This window comes from Triticum dicoccoides, chromosome 4B (assembly GCF_002162155.2).
Source record: "Triticum dicoccoides isolate Atlit2015 ecotype Zavitan chromosome 4B, WEW_v2.0, whole genome shotgun sequence".
In the NCBI taxonomy this organism is placed as follows: domain Eukaryota; kingdom Viridiplantae; phylum Streptophyta; class Magnoliopsida; order Poales; family Poaceae; genus Triticum; species Triticum dicoccoides.
In genome coordinates this window covers 657,703,341-657,714,911 of record NC_041387.1, presented here as the reverse complement: position 1 = coordinate 657,714,911, position 11,571 = coordinate 657,703,341, and positions in this window count along the sequence as shown.

The window sequence follows — 11,571 nt, the reverse complement described above, 5'->3', positions numbered from 1 at the left end:
TCCGACCACTTCAAGAGGAACTAGCTGGATGGTTCAGCAGGGAAGTCCTCCATCCTAAAGGAGAACACTATTACGAGGACGTAGAACTTTATATGCATTAAATCATGTATGGAAACTTGTTCAAAATTGTATATGGTCATCCGATGATATTGAATATATATTGTATATTCCTCTTGAATTCTTTTTGGTTCTAATTTCAAATTTATTTGAAATTGTACATTCATATGCATGTATGTAGTACCGTAGAATATATGAAACTCCTTCAAAATTAAAATAAAGCACAAAAGAAATAAAACAATACAAATTAAACAGAAAACAGGTTTAGGGGGGGGCTAAAACCCTAAACCTGTGGCGGCCTTTAGTCGCGGTTGGCCAGAAGAACCGCGACTAAAGGTCCTCCGCCCCGACGGCCGCCTGGCGCCCACATGGACGGGCCTTTAGTCGCGGTTCTTAAGGAGCCGCGACTAAAGGTGGGGGGCTTTAGTCGCGCTTATTTGGTCGCGGTTGCGCAACCGCGACTAATGGCAGTTGCGAACCGCGACCAAAGGCCTTTTTTCCACCAGTGAGGGGTGCGTTATGTTGCTGTGAGTCTTGGGAGGCTGGAGGCGACGTGTTACATAATTACGGCGGTAATAGGTGATCTACGACGGTTGTGTGGTGTCTCAGAGGAGGTACACCGTGGCAGTCCCGGTGAAGCTGAGCGGTGTGGTTGGCGGACCATGGATCCGCCACATCCTCTGGATCCCAAAGCTCGCCGGTTCATGTTGGTTCTAGGGGGCTTCAACGGATTTTGCGGCATCGCGACACAGCTAGCGGTGGTAGATCGCAACAATCACTTAGTGATCGGGGATCATAGCGAAACCTACGACCGATACACATTTGAGAAGAAGGTGTGGGACAACCGGAGCGCCCCCATTGTGGGCTAGCATTGATGTTATTCCTCATCTATATGACGCATGCATCCTATTTAGAGCCGTTCAACACCAAATAGAGTGTTTTCCCATCGCAAAAAAAAATAGTGTGTTTTCTGTATGCGGCACACTCCCCGGCTAAAACGGACCGGCACATTTTACATTGTAGCAGTAGTCTCGGTCATATCGTCTGTTTTTTAATGGCCGATTTTTGCTTCTTATTTTTTTATTTTTATGCCCTTTCTTGGTTGCTTTTCTTTCTTTTTATTTTCTTTTTCTTTTTCTTTTCCCCCTTTTTCATTTATATTTTTATTTTAAGGAATTTTTCTTTTGCAAATTCGGGAACTATTTTCCTAAATTCGTGAATTTTTGGTTTTCAAGTAATGAACTTTTCCCTCGAATATGTGAACCTTTTTCAAATCCGTGAATTATTTTTTCAAAATCATCAAACTTTTCATAAATTTGTAAACTTTTTTAAAAATCTATGAACTTTTTCAAATTCATAAACTATTCAAAAAATTAAATTATTCTCATTCTTGAATCTTTTTTCTACTCAATGAAAACAAAATAGATCCACCATTTTTTTCAAATTTGATGAACTTTTACAAAACCATAGTTCATGATTCATTTTTCAAAAAAATCAATTTTACCCGACCCGAATATTGATAGAAATTCCCATAATAGATTCTTCAAATATTGATAAGGTATTATCAATCATATGAGCAGGGAAGACCCCCTGTAAAAATAATAATAATAATAATATATTTTTATATAAATAAATAAATAAATAATAATAGTAAGCAATGTTGAAAATGTAAGCAGCCTTGGCATGTATGTACGCATACACTGGCACAAGGATTCTTGAAGGCAGAAGAAGCTCTCAAGGCTAATCGCATGAAGATCTGTATGGCCGAAGAGCAAAGACTGGTACACAAAGGCCAGCCAAGTATTCACCGACAGACAATGCCACGTGAAGAAAGCAAAGATTCCTGAAGATTGAAGCTTGTCGGCACTCTCTCTGGCACTTTTCTATATTATTAGAAGGACACGCGTGTACCCTAGTAGGACACGTTTGCATACTACCGTGTGTAAAATAAGTGAAGGAAGGCTCCTGAAGGCCTCCCTTGCAGCCACCACTCGCGGCTATAAAAGGAGACGTTGGGCTCAAGTAGAGAACACAAGACGGGAGAGCACGAAGCACTCAGAGCATCGAGACTCTCCACCAGAGCACCACTTCCTTTGTAGTTTAGCCACCACCACTGCTACTAGAATAGCCAAGAAGGCGCTTAGTTCATCAAGAGTTTGAAGGTAATTTCCTAGTTGTGTGTAATCACTTCGGGGCCTCCCGAAAGGGAAAACCATATGTAAATTATGTTGTTGAAATGATATAGTTTCTTGGTTTCACTTAGTACTTTTATTTATGAATTTATGGGACGAGTTCTTATGCTAGGGATCCTATAGGAGAAACCTCTGTGTGTGTAGTTCTCTGTGTAGCTCAGAGTGGCGTTTGAATGAGAACCTTGTGGCTGTAGAGAAGTGTTTCCTTCGGGTGGAACTGCCTGGGAAGACGATAGGAACTTACCCCATAAATTTGCAATTAAAACTGCTAAGTGAACGTAACTAGCTACATCCTATACAACATAATAATAAATATGGTGAGTACTGAGTAGGATTTTACACCACTGCGTACATTCGTCGGTTGATCTGTTGGCCTCGCCAGCCCATAATAGATCATGTATCAAATAAATAATCTAGTTAGAACGTGAAGGTAATCATATTGAATTAAATATTACTGCGAATAGTGAAAATACTATTCCAAATAGTGATTTAAATAGTAAAGCACTTTCATAAATAGTGCCCTACCTAGTGAATAGTAAATACTATTCAAGATAAAAAGTACGTCATGTCTACCACTTTCACCTAATCACATATTAACCTAATCAAAATCTTAATTAATATTGATTAGAATATATTAGTAAAAAACATTATTCCCTATATTGTTGGTATCAGGTCCAGTGTTTAACCATTGAAAGATTAAAATATTTAAACTTAGAAGTTAGCGGGGTAGAGTAATAAATACTAAGGAAAATTTAAATATGAGGTGTAGAATAAATCCCTCTGAAGAGCATATCTGGCATACATCTCATAGCCAGTTAAATACAGTCCTTGATTTGATATATAACTTTTACATATCTTGGGGAAAAGACAAGATAATTCAGACCAAAAATTTGAAAGTTTATTCAAAGAATACCAAAAACTTACAGATAAGTATTCAGGGTTGAATAATAAAATTGATCTAGCTTTACATAAGCTAGAGAAGCCAAAGCAAGACAGGATACAGTTTGCAAGAATAACGATTATATTAAAGAGGAAGTGTTATTAATAGGTCGTTACCTAAGTAAAGGCAAAGAAGCACTCCCATGCACTGGATCAAGACAAGATATACTTGAAATAAAAAAAGTTGGTGCAAGAGGTTAAAACTTTGATTATCTCATAATTATATGAGTGAATATACTCAAGCATTAAACGAAGTAGCTAAATATCTGTCACCTCCTGTCGGATTCTCCGATCACGACTCCCCAAAGGAAGATTCTAAAGTTATAATAAGACAAAATAACACCATCCTCCAGCTATTAATCCAGATTTTAGATAAACTAAATAGTGTTCAAAGCAACAAAGAAATTGTGCTTTCATCATCCGGAATAGTTGCCTCTGCTAGAAATATTAATTCAGAAAAATGGACGTATCTAAAGGCTTCCTTAGAAGAGACAAAATCCTCCAATTAGTAAGGCAAGATTCAAGACCTCTAGCCATGAAGCATAGATTATCATGCAAAGCTGATGATATTGATAGCATTGAAGAAGTTATTGATATACAAAGAGATCTAGAAAGGTATTAGAAAGATACTCTAAGAAAAATAAAACCGCAACAAGTATACCACATGGGTATGTTTGAAAGTAAAAGTGGTCTATATAGAATATCCAGAGAAGTAGAATTAAGTGTGTTAACACACCCAGTAGATTTAAGAATTGTAAGCAAAAATGTTGAAAATGAACTAAAATATTGTGGTTACAAATATGTTCACCAAGGTATGTATATCATAGGAGTCAAAGGTATGACAAGAAAGAAATTAGGTGCAAAGGTTTTAATAACATTATTAGACAAAAGATGGGAATCAGTAGACAAAGCAGCATTAGGATTTTTCGAAGGAGACATGAATGAAAATAAATTAATAACCTATATAGCTCTAGACCTAATGATGCCCGTAAAAGAATTTATTGAAAAAATGAGTTTTGGTTTCCAAATTAAAGGTTATGAAGATTTTAAAGGAACAAATTTGCTAGTAAGCATAGAATTTATAGGAAGGCTCACTAATAGAAGTAGCTCCAGATATAGAGTCAATATGAATGACGTAATCGATAGTATGCAATCAAAAGGTATTAAATTTATGAATCCTCTTAAAATTGGCTCTGAAGAAAGAGCAGGAGAAGAATGGAAGATAGGAGAATTAATAGAGAAAAAAGAATTAAAGCAACCTGAAAACTACATAAGCTATCAAAATTGTGAAGGAAGTAGCAATATTCGATTTATGAACTATAAAGCTGCATCAATAGAAGACTCTGAATCATTTATGTCAGAATCGGAAATTAATGATGATAAGAATAAAGGTATATCTGAATGTATGGAAAAGGCTAATTTAGATGATGAAATAATTCAGTTGGAAAAGAAGCTAAAGCATATTGAATGGGAATATAGTCATTCTATGACAAAGGATTGGCCAAAAATTAGAGAAAGCGAACTATTAATCATTAGAGAAATTGCAAGGTTAAAGAAACTAAAAAATGATAAAAAGTCTGCCACTAGTAGTTCAAGCATGGAAGATAAAATTATAGCATCCGCAGAAAGAAAAGCAAATGCTATTATTAATAAAAATTCTATCATTAATAATAATAATAAAGATAATAATATTATTCAAAATGAAGAAATTGTTAGCGAAGAAGAGCAACGGGATATCAACAATAAGTTATTATTAGAAAGTTATGAGGAAGAGGAGGAATTAATAAAAGATATGTGGTTAGAAGATGAAAGATATGATGATTCAGAACAAAATAGTGATTTCTATAACTCACTAGATGATGTGGGACTACATAATTTAGACAATGCAATGGAAGCCATGGAAGTAGAAAGTAGTGGTAAAAGAAGAAGGGGATATGGAGAATCATCTGTAAAAAGAGAAGGAGAAAGAGAGAGACCTACCAGGACAGCTGGACAATGGCCTCCAGAAAAAGATGATTATCAACCTACATACATCCCAGGACAATATAGATACATGGGTACTAAAAGAAGAGATTTTGACAAACCAGTGCAATTTCAAAATTATAAAAACGATGGTGCTATATTAAACCTAGCAGCTCATGATCCAATAGATTGGCCGAATATAATCAGCATATGGAAAGGATTAATAGTTCAAAAATATATACAAAATCAGTATAGCATAGGCACTAAGGTAGAAGATATGTTAACTTATCTTGAAACATTTTTAGGAGAATATGTAAAAGTTCTTTGGGAACAATGGGTAGAATCATACCCTAGTCAATATGAAGAATTAAAAAGGGCAGGAAATAACCCTAATAACTTTGCGAATGTTATCTCAAATATGATCATAGCAGAACCAGAATTAGGACATACCTCATTACAAAATGAAAGATTAAGAGAAATAGAAAAATTAACATTAACTAGCTAGAAAGGTATTAAAGAATTTTCCCAACATTATTCGTATAATGCTACTACTTCTAAACAAGGTTTTAATGTAGGTGTAGTAGAAAGATATTTTAATAAATTGCCTGATCCCCTAGGGTCAATAATATTTGAAGAATATAAAAAGGAAATGGTGGGAAACATGGTAAATATATCTCAAGTTGTAACATTTGTTTTCAAACAATTAAGAAAGGTGTGTACTAGTATTCAAGCCCAAAGATCTATGAAGAAATCAGATTATAATTTTTGCAATAACATGGTCCAAATACCACTTACATATGGAGAAGAAAGGCATAGGAAAAACAAATATTATAAACCACAAAGGAGAGATAATAGAAATTTTAGAACAAAGAAAAGATATTTCTTAAAAAGATCAGACAATAGAGCCCCATTCTTGCATAAAAGAAATGTAAGAAGATATAATCCTAAGAAAACCTATGATAAAACATGCAGGTGTTTCATATGTAACTCACCGGATCATCTAAGTAGAACTTGCCCAAATAAAGACCAGAAAAGATACTCTAGCAAATATGAAGAACAAGAGAGAGTGTTAATTATAGATAGCATTAATGAAAATATATTAGTATGTGATGATGAAATAAAAGACGACGAGTCAATATATTCAATTATAGAAACAGATGAAGTAGAAAATGAGGCTCCAGAATATGAATCAAGTGAAGATGAAATAGACCTAATAGATGATTTAGCCGGTTTAAAAATTGAAATGATGAACCAAGTAGATTGTGAACATGATTGGATTAGAGGAAAAGGTGATTATAACATAAAATGTGTTTTTTGTGTATATTACCCAAGCCAAGATAATAGGTTCACATGTAGCATGTGTTTAAAACAAGCATGTGCCTCATGTCTAAGAGCCAATAATCAAAAGTGGAGATAGGAGATAGAATTGGAACCAGAAGAGCGAATATTATCCAGTAGAGTTAGAAATTTAGAAAATAGAATAAATAAGCTAGAAGCAGAGCTAGAAAAACTTAAAGATGGGTTAGAAAATAGTAAAGAACAAAATAATAATGTTGCAAAAATCACAGAAATGAAAGAGCAAATGGTAACAGTAAGGGATAAAAAGGAGACAAATTAATACAATTGAAAGATGCAATTACCAGTTTTGGAAACAAATATATTGTTTGATTTCCATTCAAAGAAGTGTTAGGGATAAGGATCCCAGTTAAGATTGTTCTTAAGCCAAATATTTCTAATAAAATACTGGCACTATTAGATACTGGTTGCACTAAGAATATCATCCATGATAAATATTTTATGAGATGTCCCGAAATAGTTGAAACTATAGATGGTAATAAAGCTGAAGTATCTACCGATATGTCAGGAATAAAGAAGATCCATAATCAGCTAGCATATAATATTGAAGCTTACATAAATGGCACAAAATATATAATAGATGAAATTACAATAAGAGATTTGTCAGTAATAAATGATGACATGATAATAGGGTTAAGATTTTTACAACAATCTTTACAAACCACAATTATACATGAAGAGGGGGTAACATTTATCCCTTATCAAGATAATGTTCCATACATATCTGAAGTGCGAAAAAAAAGTCCTTGCAAAATGTTGAAATATCTAATTTAGATGATGAATATAGCACAAGTTCAGATCCCCTTGAATTCTGTAAAGACGAAGAACTTAGTGAGACCATAGAATAATATCATATAGAAAATACATGTACAGAATGCATTGGGTTGCAATCATTCTCTCCAAATTGGTATGGAGATATAAAATCTAAAAAGGATATAGATAAGATTGTGCAAAGACTAGAAAGCATGCAAATTATTGGAGAAATACCAATGAAACATTGGGATGAGAACTCTATAGTTTGCAAAATAAATATCATAAATCCAGATTATATAATTAAGTCAGGACCAATAGAAGCTACTCCTAAAGATATCGAAGAGTTCAAAATGCATATTGAAGAGTTATTAAAGTTAAAAGCTATAAGAGAAAGCAGAAGCCCTCATCGATCTGCTGCTTTTATAGTTAGAAATCATGCTGAAGAAGTTAGAGGTAAATCTAGAATGGTAATTAACTTTAAAAGGCTTAATGATAATATAGTTGACGATGCATACAACATACCTAATAAGCAGGAATGGATTAACAGAATACAAGGAAGTAAATATTCTCCAAATTCGATTTAAAGGCAGGATTTTGGCAAGTAAAAATGGCTGAAGAATCTATTCCCTGGATAGCATTTACTTGTCCACAAGGCCATTATGAATGGCTAGTAATGCCATTAGGCCTAAAGAATGCACCTGCACTATTTCAAAGAAAGATGCAAAATATATTTAATAAGAATCAAGCATTTATATTAGTATACGTAGATGATTTGTTAGTATTCTCAAAATCATACAAAGATCATATAGCCCATCTTGAAGTGTTTTTTCGAAAGGTAGAACAAAATGGGCTCGTACTATCTAAAAAGAAGATGGAAATTTGCAAAGAGAAAATAAATTTTCTTTGTTATGAAATAGGAGAAGGAAAGATATATCTATAAGAACATATTGCAAAGAAAATATTAGATTCTCCTGATAATATGAGTGATAAAAAGGTTTTACAACAGTTCTTAGGAATTGTAAACTATGCGCGAAACTATATAGATAACTTAGCAAAGCTAGCAGGACCTTTATATGCTAAATTAAGAAAAAATGGTCAAAGATACTTCAGTTCTGAAGATATAAAATTAGTAAAGGCCATCAAGGAAAAGGTCAAGAATTTAAAACCCCTAGAATTGCCTCTAGAAGACAATTATTTTATAATTGAGACAGATGCATCTAAGGTAGGATGGGGTGCGATACTCAAACAAAAACCCAATAAATACTCTCCAAAAGCAAATGAAAAAATATCCAGATATGCTTCAGGAAGTTACAAACTAAAGACGACAAATAATATTGATAGAGAAATCCTGGCAGTTGTAAATGCAATAAATGCATTTAGGCTATATCTAGGATTTAAAGAGTTTACAGTGCGAACGGACTGTGAAGCCATATGTCGATATTACAATAAAATTAATAGTAAGAAAAGCTCAACCAGAAGATGGGTCTTATTTGAGGATACCATAGCTGGGAGTGGATATAAAGTCATTTTTGAGCATATTAAGGGGAAGGATAATACCCTACCTGACATATTTTCTCGTGCAACAAATCTGCAGGAATGAGGAAAGCATTGTTCTCCTCCAGGGATGAATACCTCTTCTTTGGAGAAGAAAATAGGCTGAAAGTTTTCCAGCCAAATACATTCAATTTTAAGCCAAAAACCCATATCAAGCTTGATGAAGCTCAAAGATGCATATTGGATAACTTTTGGTTCCAATATACTCTCAAAAGAGAGGAAAAATGATATTTTTTATCAATTCTCAACAGTTTGGCTGAATATTTTAACGAATTAAACAAAAATGTGCCAAAGCCAGAAAAGGTTGAAATACCAAAAGGAGAAACTCTATATCTTATATTTGATGGAAATAAACCTGGCATATATTTGGAATGGGAAAATATTATGATTGAAAAATTAGATGCAAAAAGAAATGGACAAGATTTAACATTCAAAAGATATTATAGTATAGATGAGGCCTTACTTTGGGCAAGAAAGGTATTAGGACCAGATTATTATATTGACCCAAAGGCTAAAGACTATATCCAAATGAAAAGAGGCATACCTGCTTCACTAACTCCCACAAAGGGGGAGGCATCAAGCTCAAAAAATATAAATAAGGAAGAATCCCCAAAATATAAGACATATCAAGAATGCCTTCTAAAGGGGCTTAACCCTTTAGACAGTGAATACATAGATCAAGAAATGGATAAAAGGTTTGAAGAATTTTCAAAGATAATAAAGAAAGAATTAATGGAGGAAATATTAAAAGAATTAAGGCAAGAAATGGATGAAAATTTTGAAAATATAAAGAAAGAATGTGATGAAAAATATGATTTCAATCTGTTAAATGATGATGATCATATGGACATAGCACGGCATGGGCAGCGGCCTGAATAAAGCCCAAATTGCATATATTGATATTGCTATCAATTATTCGGGCGTGGAGGACCTATACCCGACCCGAATATTGATAGAAATTCCCATAATAGATTCTTTAAATACTGATAAGGTATTATCAATCATATGAGCAGGGAAGACCCTTGTAAAAAAAATATTTATATAAATAAATAAATAGTAATAGTAAGCAATGTTGAAAACGTAAGCAGCCTTGGCATGTATGTACGCATACACTGGCACAAGGATTTTTGAAGACAAAAGAAGCTCTCAGGGCTAATCGCATGAAGATCTGTATGGCCGAAGAGCAAAGACTTGTACACAAAGGCCAGCCAAGTATTCACTGAGAGACAATGCCACGTGAAGAAAGCAAAGATTCCTAAAGATTGAAGCTTGTCGGCACTCTCTCTGGCACTTTTCTATATTATTAGAAGGACACGCGTGTACCCTAGTAGGACACGTGTGCATACTACCGTGTGTAAAATAAGTGAAGGAAGGCTCCTGAAGGCCTCCCTTGCAGCCACCCCTCGCGGCTATAAAAGGAGACGCTGGGCTCAAGTAGAGAACACAAGACGGGAGAGCACGAAGCACTCAGAGCATCGAGACTCTCCACCAGAGCACCACTTCCTTTGTAGTTTAGCCACCACCACTGCTAGTAGAATAGCCAAGAAGGCGCTTAGTTCATCAAGAGTTTGAAGGTAATTTCCTAGTTGTGTGTAATCCCTTTGGGGCCTCCCGAAAGGGAAAAACCATATGTAAATTATGTTGTTGAAATGATGTAGTTTCTTGGTTTCACTTAGTACTTTTATTTATGAATTTATGGGACGAGTTCTTATGCTAGGGATCCTATAGGAGAAACATCTGCGTGTATAGTTCTCTGTGTAGCCCAGAGTGGCGTTTGAATTAGAACTTGTGGCCGTAGAGAGGTGTTTCCTTCGGGTGGAACTGCCTGGGAAGACGATAGGAATTTACCCCATAAATTTGCAATTAAAACTGCTAAGTGAATGTAACTAGCTACATCTGATACAACATAATGATAAATATGGTGAGTACTAAGTAGGATTTTGCACCACTGCGTACATTCGTCGGTCGATTTGTTGGGCTCGCCAGCCCAGAATAGATCCCGTATCAAATAAATAATCTAGTTAGAACGTGAAGGTAATCATATTAAATTAAATATTACTATGAATAGTGAAAATACTATTCCAAATAGTGTTTTAAATAGTAAAGCACTTTCGTTAATTGTGCCCTACCTAATGAATAGTAAATATTATTCAAGATAAAAAATACGTCTTGCCTACCACTTTCACCTAATCGCATATTAACCTAATCAAAATCTTAATTAATATTAATTAAATATATTAGAAATTTTTTTATTCCATATATATATATATATATATATATATATGTATATATATACACACACTAAAGTGAACTGGTCAACAAGTTGACCTAACATCCGAGTGGACGAAGGACGGGGAGTGATCGAGCGAGCGAACTGCTCGCGCAGTTGGGCTGGTGCACACGGGAGACGCGCATCAATGCTGGTTCGGCCACCCGGCACTCGAGAAGTGCTGGATAGGAGCACTCCATGCCTGTGTCATGTAGGAGTACAAGGGCACCATTTATGGGCCGGCCAACTACACTGTACACGGTGATATCTACATTCTAGGTTGGTTTCATCGCCATCATTAAATATTTTTTGTGTAGGTTTAGTTTCATTATGTATTTCTTTTCTTCTTCTTTTTATTTTGTTAGATTTCATGTTGGTTTTCATGTAGTATTTGTCATATTTTATAAAAACACACATTTATACAATTCAAGATAAATGTTCACATATTTTAGAAATTGTTATAATGTCAAAAGAAAAATATTTGTACCA